The 6,808-nt window shown below is 46.8% G+C and overlaps 1 pseudogene; it reads right to left on the bottom strand.

Annotated features, from left to right (window-relative positions):
* Window positions 1-4,108: 4,108 nt before the first annotated feature.
* Window positions 4,109-5,012, bottom strand: LOC103625924 (uncharacterized; annotated as a pseudogene).
* Window positions 5,013-6,808: the final 1,796 nt, after the last annotated feature.

Below are 6,808 nucleotides of genomic sequence, written 5' to 3'. Positions count from 1 at the left end.
TGCTCTTGCGACGATTCTGGCCAACCTGGCAGCCGAGCAGGCCCGGTTATCCGAGACGATGCTCTCGATGTTTCAGAGCATGTAGGACAGGCAAGATGCACTTCAGCAGCAGCTACTTCAGGATCGGGCTGAGAGTAGGGCATTCATGGCCCTTATGCTTCAGCATTCTGGTATCTCAGCAGCTCCGGTTCAGTCTGCTCCACCTCCTCCACTTCACGCTCCAGTGGTGCCATCGATTTTGTCAGGACCCCCTGTTGGTACCTCTCCGCTCCGGCCGGTCACTTTGGCGTTCACCTCTCCGGTTCTCAGCTCTGTCTGTCTGCAGCCGCCAGTGCCACCAGCATCTGCTGTTACCACTACCGCTGTGGCAATATCTGTGACCGCTTCTGTTCCGGTAGCTCCTGCAGCGCGGCCTCAGTCCGAGTCAGTACCAGCTCCAGCTTCTACCGCAGATCCTGGATCCGAGACTGACTCTGACCCTCCACCGGCGTTCGCTCTGCTACCTCGACCTCGACCTCGACCGGATGCGCCCCCGCCGCCTCCTCCTGCTTCGGACGTTTAGGTTCAGGTCCCTTTTGGTGTTTGACGCCAAAGGGGGAGAGATATGAGTTGTGAGAGCTAGGGGGAGTTAGAGAGTTAGTAGAGAGTCAGAGTCATTTTGATGTAATATATGTGCTTGCTACTCTCTGTACAAGCTTGATGTTTTTGGCTCACAAACTCGTCATATACTCTCGTTGCGTATGATTGACTGTGTGTATTATGTTTTCACCTTATATTTTATCACCAGTCTTCTAGCTCTTGTTTCATTAATTTAACTTCACTTTTATATGAACAAGAATCTTATGATGTGTATGCGCTCACTCTTATTATTATGGTACACATTCCTTCTGTCAAAGATTACTGAGTATAACTAACCATTCTTTCTATTGACAGAATCTTCAAAACAAACTACTCTCACAAAACTTGTAGGGTTGTCATCAATCACCAAAAAGGGGGAGATTGAAAGCATCTAGGCCCCTGGTTGGTTTTAGTGATTAATGACAACGTAATATTATATGTGACTAACGTGTGTTTTGCAGAGACAAATGGTAAGTTAGGTCGCATGACAGGTAGAAGTACTACAACGGTGAAAACAATCCCGGAGATAAGAACTCGAAGCAACGTCTAAAACGACGGAACAAAAGGTGAAGGTCTACAGAGTCCGAGTGTCAAGGAGATGTGGACACTCGCGATTTAGTTAGGTCTTTTATTCTCTTTTAGCCGTACTATAAAGAGGGGTTGTCGATGAGTAGTTTGACCAAGAGAGTTCTAGTGTAGTGTTGGTGCACAATCACACTCATATACAGTGCTAGGTGTCACTCTAGAACTCACACACAAGTTAGAGCGAAAACCGATTTGAAAATCAGCTGAAAAACAAGAGTTAGTGTTTCTGGCTTTGGGGCACCGGACTGTCCGGTGTGCACCGGACTGTCCGGTGCACCCTCTGCCAGGTGGGGCCAGGCTGGTCCACGGCAGAATCTTTTCCCTTCGCAGAAACCTGAGAGCGCAGCTTTCAGAGTTGAATTTTAATGGCACACCGGACACCGCACCGGACTGTCCGGTGTGCACCGGACAGTGGACTGTTCACTGTCCGGTGCGCCATGAGTCCAACGGCTCTCTGTCAGAACTAGCCGTTGGAAACGACCGTTGGCGCACCGGTGGCGCACCGGACTGTCCGGTGCGCCATCGCGCAGTGAATTGCCTGTAACGGCTAGTTGGTGGTGAGGGCTATTTATACCCCCTCCACCCACCATATTCAATGTCTTGCACTCCACATTTATTCCAGCACATTGCTAGAGCATTGCAAGCACCAAAAGCCTAGTGAGGAGTTTAGAGAATCATAATCCGCGTTTGTTCCTCATTAGCGCTAGTGAGAGCCACCTAGAGCACACACCACTTGCATTAGGCTTCTTTTGGTCAAGCGAAAGTCTACGACTTGTTACTCTTAGTGATCGGCATCACCTAGACGGCTTGGTGGTGTTGGGAGCTCGGTGATCACCGTGAAGATCTTGTTGGTGACCCGACTCAAGTTTGTAAGCGGTCTCGAGGGATCCACCGCGCCGGAGTGGCAAAGGATCATCTCGTAGTGAGCACTTGGTTCTTGCGAGGACCAAGGGGGAGCGATACCCTTGCACGGGTGCTCCAACGAGGACTAGTGGAGAGTGCCGACTCTTCGATACCTCGGGAAAAATTGGAGGAGTCTTCTAAAACTTTGCTTTACATTCCGCACTTAATTCAAGCACTTTACCTTGTGTATTTGTTTAGCAAGTATTTGAAGTATTATCTTAGCTTTGTTACATTTCTAGTATTATATTCTTAGTGCTAGTTGTTGGGGTGAAGTTGGGCTCTTGTTTAGCTCTTGCTTAGGTTTTAATTAGTGTTGATTTTTAGAAAAGCCCAATTCACCCCCCCCTCTTGGGCATCGTGATCCTTTCAGAAAGTACTACCATAGTACCATCCAAGTGTCTTCTAGTATCCCTTAACCATGATCCACGAGTCCCTAACGGTGAAATAAAAAGTCCTAATTCCACGATGTTTTTGCAGGAGTCCAAATTGGTACCCAAATATGCAATTGTCAATTTGAAACCACTTTACGACATAGTAACTACAAGGAATATTTAACAAGAGTTTTACAACATAGTAACTACAAGGGATATTTAACAAGAGTAAAACACTACGGCTGTTAGGCTAGGAACAAGTCCTTTTAGGAGGAATTGTGGGTCTTCTTAATCCTCTATTGGGCACAAGAAAAAGGCTTTTTTGCCTTTTTCTTGTGTCGATTCTTCTTGTATCGAAGTAAGAATCATTTTTCTTCTTATTTGTTTTGTCAAAGATTACTATTTATTCTTTATTCGGGTCTGTCTTTTGGACTTCCTTTGCTTAGGTTCGGGCGCGGTAGTGGACAAACAGAGGGAAAGAAGGTATGGCGGGGGACACATTTCTTGTGAGCAAATAGAATTGCTTTACTTTTTGAATTAAGTTCAACTTTGAACTTACAGGAAATTTGTAAAAAAAAATCTATACCCTCCCATAATTATGAAATATAGACAAATTTTTTACCGTTACGAGTAATCTAAATTATGTATTGTCTCTCTCTATATATATATATAATCAAACACTAATGAACGAGCAGACTATCTACAAACGCTTTGCCATTGGTGCAAACCAACCCCTCCATGTAACCGTACAAACTTTTAATCTGAATCACATGATGTTGATCTAAGGGGACGTGCGGAGGAGTGCGAGGGGGGATTTGAAAAAATGTGATTAGCAGCGGACGGTTAAGTGTAAATTTATATATGCCCCTGCGTCCCTTAGATCAATATCATGTGGTTTAGATTAGAAGTTTGCACGGAGTAGTTGGTTTGCACCAGATACATTCTTATCTACGAAACTATCCAATATCCATTATTATTCTACGGATTGGTTAATTTATAACAACTCATGAGCCTGCTCGCGAGTCGGAATGAGCCATCTCGGCTCAGCTCACTACATCAATGAGCCCAAAAAGTTTGTCAGACCCTTTGCTACACGGTTGTCGGGCCATAGTGAAATATGACCGATATCTCCACATAGCTAGCCCGAGAATGATTGATTGTTTGACCTGTACGGTTTCTCATCACACTAATACGTTGGGTCCGATTATCTATGTGATTAAACCCGAGAGTTTTAGGGAAACACCTGTTCTATATGAGGTCTTTGTTTTATGGTGATTTATTTTATGTTTCTCCACATACAGGTCCGATTATCTATGTTATCTATGCTATTTTACTCATGTGCCACAGGACAAATTAGAATTCTTTAATTCGTGAAGGTAAATAAATAATTGTTTCTTTGGACACATATACTTTCTCAGATTTTCGGTTATACTTCCTTTGTTGTAAAATATTAGTCGTTTTAGCTCTTTGTTTTATATCTATATTCAAGTAGATAATGATGAATTAAAACACATGTAAAATACATGTATCAAGAATTGTATAAATCTACTAATTCCTTAAAACGATTGCTATTATGGGACGATGGAGTAAAGCTTTGGTATCAAACACATTTTGATCCATATATTATGACATTATTAAATACTGGAGTACGAGTTGCCTCGATATACTTTGGAAACACCTGTTCCCACTAGCTGTTTTACATTTGCTGACGAGACGGGAAATGAATGACCTCTGCGCACGCAAGGGCGCGCTATTAGAAGCCCTGCACCGGCCACCGGCGGTCGGGGTCTGGCAGCCAGGACGACCGCTTCTTTTTCTTCTTCTCGTTGTTCTTCCCTTCATAGCCGCCGTCCTCGGAGTTCTTGGAGTCGCCGTCAGACCCGGCGCCGCATCCACCGGCTCCCGCCCCTGCGCCGCCCGACCTGTTCCTTGACCGCACCTCCACGCCGGCGCCTTCTGCTGCTCCTGCTCTTCCTCCTCTACAGCCAGCAGCAGAGCTGGAGGCGGGTTCTTGGCGTTGTCGTCAGCGTCGTCGTGGACGGGCGTGGACTGGGACAGGCGCTCGTAGTCCGGCAGCGGCACGGTGTCCTCCAACGCGCCGTCGCCGCGGTCTCTGCCGCCGACACGGTCCATGAGCAGCAGGTGCTGGTGGCTGCTGCCGCCGGACCTCCGCTTCCGCCGGCACGCGCCGAGCCTGGAGCCTGACCTGCCGCTGCTGGTGGCGTACTGACGTCGGTGCTCCTCGTCGTCGTCCGAGTGATCCAGGACGTCCATATTTAGCCATGCTCGTTGGGACTTGGGAGGATAAATCCTTTGCAGAATTGCAAGTGCCCTGGCGTGGCGTGGGGATCCTCCTTCACAAATTCTCAGGCCTCTGCAATGGCGGCGGCCTATGGGTACGCGACTCCCAAGCCTCTGCAATGGCCTATGGGCGGCGGCCTCTGCAATGGAATGGATATTCAGAGGAAAAGTTTGCCGAGAATTGCTCCAGTCTGGCGGTCTGACCCGGTTGACTTGGAGGAAGGTGCGGTGACGGCGGCGTGCCTGCACAGGTCCAGCCCGTTACGTGTCGCCATGGACGAAGGGTGGGTCCCCCGTGCAGTGAGAGAACACGTACCGTTTGTTTTTTCCGCGAGAGAAAAAAGGTAGGGGTTGATGGTGCCTGGCGCCGTCGCGTCCGTGGATTTTGACGGTGTTGTTCGAGGGCTCGAGGCACAGTTTGCGAAAAAACTTCTCTGCTCAGGCTTGCAACTCCGTCGATTAAGGCTCCAGCCTTGTCGTTCCGCGAAGATCTCGGTAGCCAGGAGAAGCAATGAGCACTGTCATTTTTCTCCAGGCTAATATAGCCAGGAGTAGGATTAGAATCTCGAGAGGAGCCCTAAATTCACGCAAATCCACGATATTTGACTATTTGTTCTCTCGTATCCAGATTATATAGTTCTAGATCTGTCTTAGGTTATTTTTAAAAATTAATTTAAATCTATAGAACGAAGCACCATCAATATTTACGACACTAAACTAATATTTTTAGACTAGATATATTAAAAAAAAGATGCTTTCATAATAAATTTATTTGGTGCTATAGATGTTATTGTCTTTTTTATAAGATTGTCAAGTTTAATGTATTTTTTCTCGAACACGCAGGAGAGCTGCGTATCATTTCATTAAAAGAAGGATGATAATAATTACAATGACCTAAACACCACTCCCACAAACACACACACAAACAACACTAGTAATAATAACCCCCTTCTAACCGGGGTTGAACACAAAAGCTAGGTCCGAAAGACGGGTCAAGCCTTTGGCCCCCGCAAAACACCACATATTGAACTCATCACTGGCTGAGGTAAGCAATCTAGCTATAGAAGGCTGAGCACCATTGAAAACACAGTCATTACGGTGCCTCCAGATAGTCCAAGCCCCAAGAACCACCAAAGAGTTAAGGCCATCTCTAAGGTCCTTAGGAGTAACCTCAGCCGATCTACTCCACCAAGCTTCAAAGTTGATATCCTCCATCCCGGGGGAGAGTGCGGACAGGCCGACCCGCTGGAGGAGAAGATACCAAAATTGCCTCGCGAGGACACAAGAAACAAGCAAGTGATGAATAGACTCTCCTTCCTGGTCACATAAGGGGCAAGAACTAGGATGGGGAAGACCCCTCTTAGCGAGCCGGTCAGCCGTCCAACATTTATTATGTAGGACCAGCCAAAGGAAAAACTGACACTTTGGCGGCGCCCAGGTGCTCCACACTCTCTCAAAGCCCGCCATGGAGGTAGAACCACAGAACATTATCTCATAAGCAGATTTGGCCGAATAGATACCATTGGAAGAGAACCTCCAATAATGTTTATCTGGAACTCCCGGTTGAAGATCAACATCAGCCACAACATCTGCCAGCAAAATGAAGTCAGCAATGACCTCCCAAGATACCACTCCCCTTAAATCCCCAATCCATGATGAGCTACACAGAGCATCAGCCACTGTCCTTCGCTTCACCAGCCTTTTAGGAACCAAATTAAAAACATGAGGGGCCAAGTCTGCAATCCTCTGACCCAGGATCCATCTGTCATGCCAAAAAAGAGTGGACTGCCCATCACCCACTAAGGAGGCCATTGCCAAAGAGCACAAGCTATCCAAGAACCGGTTTGAATGGAATGGCAAATCAGTCCAAGGTTTGGAAGAATCAGTTTTTTGGAGCCAAATCCATCTAACACGAAGGGCCCTATTTAAGCATTGGAGATCAGAAATACCAAGCCCCCCTAACTCTTTTGGGCGTGTGACCTTGCCCCAGGCCACCATACAATGACCACCATTAGCCTCTTTACGCCCTC

The sequence above is a fragment of the Zea mays genome, chromosome 5 (assembly GCF_902167145.1).
Source record: "Zea mays cultivar B73 chromosome 5, Zm-B73-REFERENCE-NAM-5.0, whole genome shotgun sequence".
Classification (NCBI taxonomy): domain Eukaryota; kingdom Viridiplantae; phylum Streptophyta; class Magnoliopsida; order Poales; family Poaceae; genus Zea; species Zea mays.
The sequence above is the reverse complement of the archived record's forward strand: the minus strand, read 5'-3'. Positions and strand labels throughout refer to the sequence as shown.